General features: G+C 51.9%; 1 protein-coding gene across 3 annotated transcripts in view; it reads right to left on the reverse strand.

Annotated features, from left to right (window-relative positions):
* ACAN (aggrecan) overlaps positions 1–13,800 on the reverse strand; it is a 62,765-nt gene extending 48,965 nt beyond the window's left edge. For 2 of the 3 annotated variants that reach the window (XM_082616663.1, XM_082616661.1), the window contains exon 1: positions 13,417–13,800. The gene's annotated coding sequence lies outside the window, so the exon portion shown is untranslated. The remainder of the gene's footprint in view (positions 1–13,416) is intronic. The other variant, XM_082616662.1, reaches the window with a different exon arrangement.
* Between the last annotated feature and the right edge of the window lie 445 nt (positions 13,801–14,245).

Here is a 14,245-nt window from a genome sequence, read left to right on the forward strand (position 1 = left end):
GTTGTGGCCTCTCCCATTGCAGAGCACAGGCTCCAGACGTGCAGGCTCAGGGGCCATGGCTCACGGGCCCAGCCGCTCCGCGGCATGTGGGATCTTCCCGGACCAGGGCATGAACCTGTGTCCCCTGCATCAGCAGGTGGACTCTCAACCACTGTGCCACCAGGGAAGCCCTGTTTCTTAACCATCACCACTATCCATCTTTAGAACACTTTTCATCTTGCAAAACTGAAATTCTGTACCCATTAAACAATAACTCCCATTTCCCCTCCTCCCCTCTCGCCCAGCCCCTGGCAACCACCATTCTACTTTCTGTCTCTATGAACTGGACTACTGTCTTTCCTTTTGAGGAGGCAAATATATATCCGTAACTGGAAACATCTAGAGATCTTTGCATGCTATTTCTATTGGACAGTTTCCATGTTTTTCTGGACTGTTTTTTTATATCCAAGGAGGCCTTCACATACTCAGGGCTCTCCCGGGTACCACCTGGCCTCCAGCATCCTGGGACGCCTTCACATACCCCAGAGAGGAGTTGCATCTTCATGGGGTTGGGCTCTAAAGCCGCACACAAGATGGAAACCAGGTACGATCAAAACTCACCTTGAAAATCTCTTAGGAAGGTGTCATGGTGGAGCCCCCCACATTCTCTCCTAAAGAGTTGAACACATCATCTTTCTTCCATTACTGGGTGAGACTGTTGTTTGTTTATCTGAGCAGCAGATGAATTGTTTGTTAGGAGGGCCATGTTGTGTGAGAAATACATGTCATGAAACACTAGATACACGTGTGGTGCCTCAAAATGCTCTCACTCAGAGAAATGAGGGAACAGAGGCCAACTCTGGGAGCAGCAAATTTGAGCCCCTTGTCTCTGGCTCACTGGGAACACAGACCCATCAGCGGAATGCCTGCAGAGTTTCTTACTAAAGCATGCTCTCTCCCAGTGACCGCCACTGCACTGTAGCTGAGCCTCCAACCCAGGAGAGCCTGATGCCAATTTCCCTTGATGGAAAAATTCACTCACAGCTGCACAATCAGCTGTATGAGGGCAAGAAACTAGGGCTCTCTGCATCACATGACGAGCACACATCACTTTCTCCGACTTAGCTTGTGGGCTTTCCGGAAAGTCAGGGAAAACTTTTAATTTCTCCTTTTGTATTCCCTACCATGTCCAATAGAGAGCCTGGCATGTAGAATAGTCCAATTATGGAAAACTGTTTACTGACTTGGAAACATGTTCACCCTATATCATAAAGCTCAAAAAGCAAGTTGCAAAATAATATGTAGAATGCAATTTCATTCTGTTCTTATGTATACCTATTCACAGAAAAAAGACCAGAAAAATATACAGAAATTTAACTCTGGTCATTGTTGGGAGGAGAGTTTATAGTAGATTTTAATTTTTTCCATTTTGAGCATTTTTATTTCCTAAACTTTCTATGTTGTTCTTTATTATTTTTTAAAGGAAAAATGTTTCTAAAAATAAAATGAAATTTTATATCCTTTAAAAAAATCTAGGGGCTTCCCTGGTGGCGCAGTGGTTGAGAATCTGCCTGCCAATGCAGGGGACACGGGTTCGAGCCCTGGTCTGGGAAGATCTCACATGCCGTGGAGCAACTAGGCCCGTGAGCCACAACTATTGAGCCTGCGCGTCCGGAGCCTGTGCTCCACAACAAGAGAGGCCCTGATAGTGAGAGGCCGGTGCACCGCGATGAAGAGTGGCCCCCAGTTGCGGCAACTAGAGAAAGCCCTCGCACAGAAACGAAGACCCAACACAGCCAATAAATAAATAAATAAATAAATAAATAAATAAAAAGCTGAGCTGATGTCCTTCTAAAGAATCTACATTCAGGACAATCGCACTAGAAAATAAGCTCCAGTCCTGCCAGGCCGTTAGGAGAACTGGAGTTTGTGGGTCAAAGCCAACGGACTCCCCAGTGACCAAGGTGACAGCCAATTAGGGTTGGTGTGGGGAGGTGGGGAGGAGTGTCTCAGGGAGGAAGGGAGGAGGGAGACAGTTCCCTATGTGTTAGAAGTCTTGGAAACCTGCTGGGAAACAGAATTTTCTTCTGTCACAGTGAGTGTTCAACAGACTCTAGGCCCAAGGTCTTTCTAGCTCATGGCTCCCTCTCCTGAAGGTGGCCCTGACTTTGAGCCAAGGAATCCCCATGAAGTTCAAGGGCATGGTGCGCAGGAATAAACAGGGCTTTACACACACCCCCTGAAGGACAGGCCCCAGACTGGGTAACAAGCCCTGGTGCTTCTCTTTCTTATGCTAGATGTCAGGGTCTGATCTGGGAAATTCATCTTCTCTCGGGGCACAGTGCACGGAATAGCCAGGAAACCATAAACTTTATAATCAGATAGTCATGAGTGCAAGTCCTGGCCCCACCACTTACCAACTTTGCCTCAGTTTCACTATCTATAAAATAGGGATAATTAGACCTACTTCATAGAGCTTCCTGCTGACTCAGCATGAAGTGTGTGTACATGGGGAGTTTGGTTCAGGTCATGGGAGGGCATTTATATCCTTTGTACTCAACTTGTCCAGTCTCTGGTTAGCTTACATGCACTGACCTATTGGAAGATGTATCATTTATTTAATCTGCCTTCACTGATAGAACTTCCTTTATACCTTACAAATGAAGCATAGATCTAAAACATAATAGCAAGTCAATAAAGGATGCCATAAGCTGAATTTTGTCTCTCCCCCACCCCAAAAGATATGTTGAAGCTCTAACCCCCAGTACCTGTGAATGTGACCTTATCTGGAAATAGAATCTTTGCAGATATAATCAAGTTAAGATGAAGTTATTACAATGGTACAGTAGGCTTGCTGCAGTTTCCAGGTGTGTGGGGAGACTTGTGCTAGCTTCAAGGTGGCAGGGAACATAAGGCTCTTGTTGCATCCCTCAGGTCCCTTCCTGCTCCAAGCTTTTATGACTACCTTAAGAGCGTAAGTGGGCAGGAAAGCAGCTGAGGAACTTCAGTTTGGGCAAGAGGAGGCAGTCACATGATCATCCAACCCACTGCTACAAAACGTCAGGTTCTGAGACACCAGGAATGGGCCCAGGGATATTCATGATGAACAGCTTCGAGAGTGCTTTGAGAGCACTTGCTCTGTGCTACGTACCTTGGTTTAGCTATGTTATCTTGCTTTATCCTCCCAATAAACTTATGAGGGGAGAGTCATTATACCCAATTTGCAGATAAGGAAACTGAGGCATACAAGGTCACACCGCTGGCGAATTGGCCAAACTGGGCCTGGAGCCCTTTGACCTGACTCCACCCCTGGAAGACAGTGGCCTGATGGATTTCTTGGTGAGTCCAAGGGCTAGATGTCATCAGGAAGGGAAATGGGAATAAAACGTAGGTGACAATACGCTGGACTCTCCACCACAAAAGAAAGACAAGGTGGAGCTGGAGTTCAAGGAGGGCCCAGAGTGGGCGGGGCCTGAGAGGACAGGTGCAGAGCTGGGCGGGGGTAATGTTGCTCAGTGTGGACAGTGAAGGCGCAGAAGAGCTGCCCACCGAGGTCTTCAGAATCATGAAGACGCTGAGCTCTGAGGCCAAGGAAACCTCGTCTTGTTCTCTATCCTCTCCCCGGTGCCTGGCCTACCTCCTACCATGTCATGGGTAGTGCTGGGACCCTGCAGCTTGAAAGATGTACAGGAAATGAGATGAAAGATAGCCCATGGTCCATGTTGGGTGGCCCAGTGATAGAATTTGAAGCTCCAAAGGTGGTAGAACCTAAAAATGTAAATTTAATTCTAGAAGCAGCTGCTCCCCAAGACATTCGAGTCATCATGAACTGCTAAGGAAAGCTTGGAAGGGGAGTGGCCATTCCTCTCCTCAGCTGGGTCCCGCTGATGGCAGAACATCAGCTGGCTCAGGTGACTATGCAGAGTCCCTGGGCCCTGGCCAGGTTGGGATGGGGCTACTAAGGTGGCTGGGCCAGTGGGGACTGTTCTTAGACAGCCGCCATGTTCCAGAGATAGAGCACTGGGAGCTGGGAGACTGGGCCCTAGTTCCAGCTCTGACAGCCACACCTCTAGCCAGGACATACTCTTTTCTAGGTCCCAGCTTTCATATCTATGACAAGAGAAAGATGCACCACAGGATGGCTTTCAAAAGACATAAAATCAGAGTTGTTCTCATAGAACCTGACACAGACCCTCACAATCACTGCCCCTCTCAACTCACTTCTGTGGCCCCTGAGGGGTGTCAGAGGCACCCGCCCCCCATGCCGACTCCCTGTGGAGCATGGTTTGAAAAGCACTGGGTTGAAGTCACTCAGCAGACTTTGACTGAGCACCTACTGCATGCTAAGCATTTTCTAGGTGTTGGAGATAGAAGACGATCAAGACAGACAGGGCTCCTGTCCCATGCAGCTTTTGTTCTTGGAGGGGCTGGGAAGGGGGCAGACAACCACCAAGGAAAACAACCAAGCAGCAACTTTTAGATAGTGATAAGCTACAGAGAAAATGCAACAAAGGATTGCTGGGGCGTTGGGGTGGAGGTGTTCATCTTCTTGAAATTGGGTGGCCAACTTAAAGGCTTCACCGAGGAGGTGACATTTGGACCTGAATGACCAGAATGAACCAGCTACGCAAAGTGATGTGGGAAGGGCATCCTGGCAGGGGAGACCATATGGGCAAAGGCCCTGAGGTGGGAACGAAGCGGGAGGCCAGTGGCTGGATGGTGGTGGATGAGGGGAGAGTGAATCGTGGATGCTGAGACGGCAGGGAGACAGCTCCTGAGGGTCTTGGGCCAAAGAAGGGGATTGGGCTTTATGCTTAGTGTGAGAGGACCACATCTCTACGGCCTGTTAAGAGCCTCTGCAATCCCCAGAGGGCTGAGGCAGGCGTGATTGCTGCCTGCATCTAAGGGTAGGTCATCCCACAGGGTACTTGCAGTGACTGAGTAGTAGTCCAGACTAGTTGCCAGTTTCCAGCCATCGAAGTTACCTGAGCCTTATCTGGTGTATATAAGAGTCTTGCTGACCCCCGTGGGTAAAGCCTGGGCGCCCCCAGGCACTGAGAGGGCAGAGGGAGCTCCTGAGAGACGAGCGATGGAGGCCGAGGTGGGTCGAGGGGGCAGTAGGAGGCCAAGGCTCTGAGTCAGTGCTAGGAGCTTCCTTGACTAACAAAGCCACTCCAATCCCCAAACCGTCTACATAGCAGTCCTCTCCCTCAGGGATGGGTTTGAAGACAATCCAAGCAATCAGGTTCCCTCACACCAGGGGGACCCTGGCTCTTAAAACATCACCAAAGCGAGTTACAGCAGAAGCCACTGCAGGCTGGGCTTAGGAAGCAAGTAGGAATCCCAGAATGAGGCTGCCCTAAGGGGAATTAAGGGCTGAGGAAAGGTCTGAAGAAGCCCCCTGACTGGGCTGTGTGGGCCTGGGTGGGGGTGACGCCCACCGATGGAGTGGTGAGGACAGGGGACAGAGACAGGTAGGTAGACAGGGCACCTCTTTGCTCAGCTCTGGGGCTGCCATTCCACCCCCCCCACCCCCACCCCCGGGGATGCTACTCACTGAGACTTCTGGGAGACTGGTGCCCCCTGGAGTCAGACAGCCAGTAGAGCACACAGGGTTAGGCCTGTAGCCGATGGGGTAGGAGGGGTGTGTGTGGAGCCGGCAGGGCAGTCAGGTCTGGAGAGAGAAAGTGTTCAGAGGCAGGACTCAGCCAAGGAGCCAAGGCCCCACCCTCTGGAAAACCACACTGAATGTTCTACCCCTCTCCCCATTTTTCTTTTAAATCCAGGAAAAAAAAGGAACTAAAATGAACCTCCAACATGACCAACCTTTAAACGGAAGGTAGCAGGTAGGAGGTGGAAAAGGAGAGGTTGGGTCCAGCCTTGCCCTGGTGGTGGAGAGGGCTTGTTGCGTCAGTGAATAGGTTTGAAGTTTAGGGTTTTAAGCTCTGTGTGGTGGGGTCTCCCTTGTCCTGGGTTGGCCCTGGGGCCCTGGTGCAGCAGCCTCATTCCTGCTGCAGCATCAGACCTGGCTGACTGCCTAGATCAGCATCTCTAGACTGAGTCCCTCACTCTGCTCTAGGGAAGAAGAGTTCTCTGGTCACATTCAACGTGAGGAACTTGATGGAGATTTCCAATGCCCCTTAGCATATTGAGAAGTCCTGCAAGAAAGGGGCACTTTTTATTCTGTTTAACCCTTAGGGATGAGATCCTTTTTACATGCAACGCTATTGACATCCCTGGAAGGAATGTTCTACGTTGGGGAACCCTGGCCTAGCTTTTTCTGCCCCTTGGGACAAATGTACTTTAATCCAGGGTCAAGGACAATTGTGTTAAGGAAGAAGGGTCCCTGTCTCAGGCAGGAGAGGGGAGGCAGGCTTCCACTTTCTCACTCCCCTAAAGGACAAAGGTGAGGCCAGAGGCTGTAGTTCTGTCTGCAGGGAAGGGAGGACAAGACACCTTGAGAGGCAGGGCTAGAGGGAGGGGCTTAGAACCAAATGCAACAAGAGGAACTGTTTTGGGCTTTAAACTAGGGGTTCAGAATCAGGACTGCATTAGCATCACCTGGGGAGATTTTGAAAAACGCAGATTACTAACCTGCCCCCCACTACCAAAAACCTCTGGGGGCACATGAGGCCTGGGAACCCTTGTTTCTCAAAAGCTCCTTAAATGTTTCTGATTCTAGGGACAGAGGTTACCTCTGATGACAGCCTTCCAGGCCCCTTTTTCAGTGCCTCGTAAAACTGGCAAACATCTGCTACATCCCTGAGTCATCCTAAAATCCAGGTGTTCCCCTGAACCATCTGAATAAGCAGGTCAAAGTGAGGGGGTTTGGTTGGGAGGAGGAAGGAGCACCCCTGATGGGGAAGGGAAGTAGCGGGGGGAAGGTCAGGGAAGATCCAGGGTTTGTTGGGGAAAATTCCCCTAAGTATGACCCAGGGTGGTGGCCAGGACAAGGAAGCCCAGGTTTCTTGAGAGAGATGGGAGTCTGGGCTCCCCCCTTGCCTTGGACATTTCTCTTCTAAAGGGTTTTCTTCCCAAAAGCAACCCTGGGGCCAGGAAGGACCCTGGAAGGACAGAGTCAGAAGGTGGCCCAAGGGTGGGCAATGGGTGGTCCCAGGACAAAATGTATCCACGGTTGGATGGGATGGCACAGTGTTTATGTGACCTAGCACCTCCTATTACTGGTTTGGATGTGACATATGATGTGGAGGGAGGAGCCTCAGAAGCCTGGTTAAAGCCGTGGCTCTGCCAAGAGCAGCCTGTGCCCTCCCAGTCCAAGGCCCTCCCCTCTCTGGGACTCAGTCTCTTCACCTGCATGATGAAGGAGCCAGGTGATTTAAATGTCTCCTTAGTCCCCCTGTGCTCTAATGCTTCATGATTCTGAGAAGGCTCAGGGAAGTTTGCTGATTTCCCAAATCCACCCATTTGGCTAGTGGCTTTCAGTTAGGCCTTGATTTGTTGTGATTTCAACTCCATGTGGTTGAGTAATGGTTCCATTTTAAAGAAAGGAAAATGGAGGTATTCAATGACATGCCTGCACTGAGATAAGTCTCCAGGTTCCTGATCCTGATTTGGTCCTCTATTCAGCAGCTTCCTCAGTTCTGATGTCCCATTCCTACCTCCCTCCCCCCATGGGGATCCTGCTCTTGGGACTGTCACAGCTCAATGGCTGTATCTGCAGTTCCCTCTAGAGGGCGCTGCTGCCTGGTGCGGTAACCTGACCCTAGCAGGCACTGGGAACCAGAGGTCCTGGCTTCTGGCTTTCTTGGGATAGAGTGGCAAAGTGGAGGAGGCCTGTTTGGGTGTTGCTGGCACTTTCCTTGTCAAGAATTGAGAGGAATTTATAGTGCAGTGGTCCACTGGTTTGTTCATTCATTCATTCAGACTGTCTGTGCCTAGCACTGGTTTGAGCACAATGCTCACCAGATACAAAAGAGTCCTGCTTGGGCTTCACAGGCACCCCCAGAAGGCAGCTTCCTGGACAGTAATTTCTCACTGGATCCCGACCTGTGAGGGCAGGGCTTAGTATCTCCATTTTACGGATAAGGAACCTGAGGCTCAGAGAGGTGAAACAACTTCCCCACATCACACAGCCAGTCAGTGCCCAGTTCATGTGACTCCAAGTCAGTGCTGTTCCCCCTGCACACACTGGAGGATGCACACATTGGGGTTCTTGCTGCAGCTAACCGTTCTCCCATCTTCTCACCCCTTGCTGGGAGCTGTGTGTGTGAGGAGGTGCTGACCCTGCACCCCCAGAAGCAGAAAGCATTATTGTGGCAACCGTGTCCCAAACAACAACCTTCTTTGACCTCATGTTCACATGTCCGTACCTGCTGATACTGTAACTTTCCATAGTGGGACCTTTAAAAACCTCAGATAATCATAACAGCTGCTATTTTATTGTAGGTCTACTTTGTGTCAAGTCCTTTATTTGCTTTATCTTGAATTCTCTCAGCTGTCTCACAAGCCCAATTTCACAGGTGCAGAAACTGAGGCTCAGAGAAGATGACTTGTCTAAGTGCTCATAGTTCGGATTTCAACCTGTTTCTGGGCCACCAGAGTCCAAGTTCTCTCTACTTTACCTCTGTGTCCCTGGCTCTTTTTTCATTTGTTGTCTCCTCTTCATTGCCTGCCAAACTCTCCCTTCTTGCCCTCCTACCCCCAGCTTACCTTCCTGCTGTTACACACAGCTGGGGGGGCATGGCCTGACCCAATGACTAAATGAAGATCTGGAGCAGAGTTTCTTAATCTTGGCACTAGGGACATTTTGGGCTGTATAATTCTCTCTTGTTGAGGAGAAGGCACTGTCCTGTGCATTGTAAATGTTTAGCAGCATCCCTGGTCTCTACCCACTAGATGCCAGTAGTATCGCTCCTCTCCCACGGTGACAACAAAAATTGTCTACAGACACGACCAAATGTTCCCTGGGGGACAAAATAGCTCCCCAGTTGAGAACCACTGCTTTATAGAAATGAGGGGTCAGGGTCAAGTTGATTATAACCTGTCTTCCCCATTAGACCATGAGTGGCTGGAGGGCAGGAAGAGTGAATTGTTTTATTCACTGCTGTGTTACCCACACCTAGTGCAGTGCCTGGCATGTGACAAGTGTTGCTGAAAGAAGAATGAATGAATGAACGAGTAGTTTCCACGGACACGGTATGTTTCAGGATGAGGGCCTGAAGGCCTAGGTTCCCTTCCAGATCCTCACTGACCTGCATTGGGCTGGCCTGGAGCACAATACCTTTTCCTCTCTAGGCCTTGGTCCCCTTTGCCATCTCTTAAATAACGGTCCTCACTGGCCCTGAAGCCCTGGACGTATGTGGCCTGGGAACTGCCATGTTCCACCTCAGAGGCCCGGAGTCCAGGGGTTGAGGAGAGGGGCTCTCTCCCAGGCTGGATACTGAGATCTGCCCAGTCTTGAGTTTCTCCTTCCTACTCTTGCTCCCCAAGTCAAATCAATTACAGAGAGACGCGAAGTCCCCCCCCCCCCAGCCCGCTCCCGCCCCAAGACCATATGCAGCAGAGGTGGCTCCTTTTTTGGGTGTGTGTCTTAAAAGGAAAAACATGTAACCTCAAAGGTAACCAAATATCCAAATCACGGTGCCCAGCATCACACACCCCAAACCCACCTATTCATGAGTTTAACAAAAAGCTTCTTTAGGATACACTGTAAGGCCATTGAGAGGGAGAAAAGTCGCCTCTTACACGCCCAGGCCAGCCCACAGGGCCTCCCTCCCAGCACACACATACACACACTCACACACACACACACATACTCGGCCGCTTACAAGAAGGCTCTGAGTTTTTAAAAGTAAACTCTACCGTTTCCGTTCTTGCCCTGGATTCAACTTTTGAAAAAAGGAACCGTTTTACCGTTTTCCCTACAAATTCCCATCTCTCTGGTCTTCCCTTTGCCTCAATCCCGCTCCCTCCCTCTACCCCTACCCTTGCCCACCCCCAGCAGCCCATCCTCTGCAGTCTCCACTCCAGCTCCCACCGTGCCCAGGGGCCCAGATCCCCTGACAGGGATGGGGCTGTTCTGTTAGGTCAGGGGAAGGAGAGCAGCCTCCCCAGGGGAGATGCCACACGGACAGCCCAACCTTTGGCCCCTGGAACAGGGCTTTCTTAAGGAAGGAGGGTGGTAGTAAAGCTCCCGTCAGGACCCAAAGCATGGCCCAGAGGCAGCCTGGTGACAGCAGGAGAGGACGGCTCCCGGCTCCCATTTCAAGATGTGTCCCCATCCACAGACCCCCTTTACCAGGGCAGTCCATTAGCCCTGTCACTTCTTCTGCTCCACTTGTAAGCAGGCTTGTCCTCTTCCTTGAACTTGCCCTTCACTCCCACCTCCAGCTTCCATCCCTCGCTGCCTCTACTCCCACGATACTTAAGGGTTTTGTTCCTATAGGACCAGCAAGGATATGCCCCAGCGCCCGCCAGCTGGAGCCACGAGGCAGGAATTTCTCAGAGACAGAAATATCATCAGGATCAGAGTCTTTCAAATTCTTTTGATCACAACCCGCAGTAAGAAATACATTATACAAATATCAAATTTGTGTCTATTTGTGTGTATACATATATATTATCAACATATATATACTTATGTAGACCTGCATAAGTATATATCAGAAAGAAAAGTTTCCAGAAGCAATACTTACCTTTAGGACATGGGAGGCACTATGAGATTATTCTTTCCTATTTCATTAAACCTCCACGAAATTGGTTTCAAAACCAGCAGTTGGACCACTCCTGTTCTAGATGTTCATGTGGGAGCCGACTAAAAATGACACTCCGAACAGGGTCCTGCGGGCTTCCCCTGGCTCAGCTGAGGTCTTCCTAGTATCCAACAAGAAGGGCCTTGGGGGGACCAGGTTCTAGCAGGGATCATTAAAAAAAATCCACACCAAAAGTTGGACCCACAGTCTTTTACTAAGACAGAACTGGGACCCCAAAGGGGCCTAGAATCCACTAGAGGAGAGGAATTCAGGTTTGTGGTACCTGCTGAGAGCCGAACAAGGCACCCACATTGGGTCTTTTAATCCCCACAAAAATCCCCAATCAGAGGTTTTCATCCCCTTTTTGGAGAAGAGGAAACTGAGTTTCCTTTGTCAAGGAAACCTTGACAAAGTCATGTAGCTATTGAACCCGGGTCTGCCTTGGCCGGCAGGCTGCCTGCCCACCCACATGGCTCTTTCCCACCAGCTCAGCAGGTGAGCTCTCTCTTGGACTCCCTCTCAGACTGGGGAGTCTGACAGGCCATTCTGGGTCTGTGAGGATGGAGAGTGCCCCATCTTGGCAGGCGGGGGTACAGGCTGCCTGGGATAGGAGTGTGTGTGTGAGAGGGTGACAGGGGCAAAATGTGTGCCTGGGTGTGAGGAAGGGCGTGGGGACAGGTGTGGCTCACACTAGACAGCGCAGGAGCTCATCCCTCAAGCGCACAGACTTCCTCCAAAGAAGTAATAATATATGTTGTTTTCTCCTCTGGATTCTTTGCTCTTGTGTTGATCAGAGGGCTTTCAAATAATAAAGGAAGAATGCCAATTTAAGTATGATTTTCACTGAAAATTCTAGGAAGGAAAAACTTCTACTTAAGATTAAAATCAGTAATAATAATAATATCCAACAGCTTTGAGTACTTGTCCAGTGGCAGGCACTGTGCTAAGAGCTTTGCTTGGGTCACATCACAGCTTCTGTTTATTGAGGACCCGCTATGGGCCAGCACTGAGCACAGAGCCTGGCACCTAGGTGGTGCTTAGTAGATGTCAGAATGAATGAATGAATATACCATGCGTTTAGCTAGAAACTGCACAGAAATACATCTAATTTAAACACAACTTGATGTAACCTGAGGAATTCCAGCATTTCTCTGAGAGAGATTTTCTTCCTTTTGATAATTCCTCTATCCAAAACTTCTTAAACTGGAGAGATCTTTGGTTCTGTAATTTTTTCTTTCAGGTTAGAAGCGTCTCCCCAACCACACACTTCCACCCCTAACAAGCTTTTGGGTTTTCTCCCCCATTGCTTTTCCATTCCTGAGTAGTCTCTTCCTGGCTCAGTGGCTGACAGGCCAACACACCAGCATGGATCTTCACAGAGCCTCCTAAGCCCCTTTGCCCCTTCTCCTTGGCAGCCCAGAAGACAAGGAAGAGAGAGGAGGATTTGATCCCAGACCTCCGGACCCTTCAATCAGTACTAGTGATGAACTATGGCCTCAGAAAACCTAGATTCTAGTCCTACCCCTACCCCAAGTCACAGTGCAACCTTTAGTGAATGATCACACCTTTCTAGGTTCACTTTCACTTATCATGAGATGAGATGAGTGTGTTTCAGACTGTCAGCTACCCGCCCACCGCAGCATCCAGGAACCAAAATGCCACACTAACCCAATTCAGCTTTGCATCTTCCTCCCTTCCCTCCTGGTAGCCAGCCACCCCCGCAGAACTGGGATTTACGCATCAGTCAAAATGCAGAGACCTGGGCTCCTTAGTGGTGAAACCCTAGAAAAACCCCATCAGAACCCCGCTATGACTGCAAGGAGAATGAAGAAGAAGTTTGGGTTGGATCCTGTCCCCCAATAGGACATGACTCCCAGCCCTACAGTTTGCTGTAGCGTAGAATGTGGGTTCCATTGGCATTGACAACTGCCTACCCAACCCCAGGGGTAGAAAGGATTCCTGCTCCACCATCACTGGCTTCTGCAGAGGGATCCAGAGATGGAAAGGCAACCCATGGCCATGTGTCCTTCCCTCCCCTCCTCTTCCTTGAGAAATGCCCCTTCTTGGTGGCATGTTCAGAGAGCTGCTCTTGTCTCCCTTGCTGGCAGCTCAGGAGCCCTGTCCCAGGCTCTGCCAATTCCTCCTGGCTTTCCCCCACCCCTCCGGGTGCCCAGTGGCCAAGAAAGTGGAACCAAAGGGTTCTCCCAGCCTCTACTTAGGCACCTGCTGGGTATCTGACACACTGCCGTGTCATTTCGTTTATTCCTCAGCCACTCTGCTGCTGAAGAGGCCTCCTCCTTCGCCCCTGACAGAGGGCAGGCCAAGGCTCAGGAAGATGAATCAACTACCCCAGCTCAAAAATAGCACAGCGGGATTTGGACCCACAGTTTCCTGACTCTGGAGCTGCTACTCTGTCCACTATGGCTCCTCCCAGACACTGGGGCTTGAAAAGTGGGTCCCTTAATTCTGGGGACCAGGAGACAAGAGCCCCTCCTCACGTGTCCCTTCGCCCCATTCACTCTGAGTCTGCAACAGCCAGAAAGTTTGCTCAAGTCCACTGCGGACGCAGCCGGTGGATGTCTGGGCCCCCAGCACACACCTCCCCGGCGGGTGGGGGGAGACGGAAGCAGCACAGCCTCCAGCACAGAGGGGGCAGCCACAGCACCGCTCCCTGCTCGCCAGGCGCCCTGGGAGAGCCTCTCTTTGGAGGGCAGGAGACGGTTACCTTGAAGAGTTGGGTCCCTTCTCCAAGAACTTCAGTCCCATACACTTGGCGAGGCAGCGGGGTCTCCTGGGGCCAGGAGGCCCGGGTCTCGCCGCGCAGAGAGGGAGACGCTCTGGGAGGGCGCTGCGCACCCCTCCTCCTGCCGGCGTCCTGTCCGCAGGTCCCCTCGGGCCGTGGCCGCAGCGGCAGCGTCTGGGTTGCGGAGTCCCGGCCGGCCTAGGGAAGGGACACTGAAAGGCGCCCGTAGCCCCCTGGCACCCGTGTCAGATGCCTGCCGGCGAGGGTGCTGAGAGAGAGACTTGAGCAGCGCCGCGCGCGTCCTCAGCTCTGAGAGCCCCCTCTGGAACAGCGGGAAGGTAGGTGGGCGGGCGGGCACGGCGCGCGGTGACACATACATAGGGGCGGGCGGGGGAGGGGAAGGCCCAGGAGGGGGGCGGGAGGGGGCGAGCGCGAAGGGAAACCCCACCCCCGGGGGACCAGAGGGGCGGCCGACAAGGGGAGGGGAAGGCAGAGGCGTCTGGAGCGCGCTGGTCCCCAGCTCCGGACCGGCGCGCGGCTAGGGAAGCCGCCGGGCGCGCAGGGCGTGAGAGGAGCGCTCCCCGCCGCGGCGCGGCCCCGGCAGCCCCGGCGCCCGCCGGAGGTCGGCGGCGCGGGAAGGGCTGAAGCGCCCGCGTCTGCAATGCGGTCGGCCGCTCCTCAGTCGGAGGGGCCCGGGAGGGCTGTACCCGCACTGGCAGCCCCTGCGGGCCCGGCTCCGCAGCCGCCGCGACCGGACAGGGCTCCCCGGCGCCCGCGCGGGGGTCTGCAGCTGACGCCCCTCAAGATGAGA

The sequence above is a fragment of the Mesoplodon mirus genome (assembly GCF_964341445.2).
Source record: "Mesoplodon mirus genome assembly, chromosome: 4".
NCBI lineage: Eukaryota > Metazoa > Chordata > Mammalia > Artiodactyla > Ziphiidae > Mesoplodon > Mesoplodon mirus.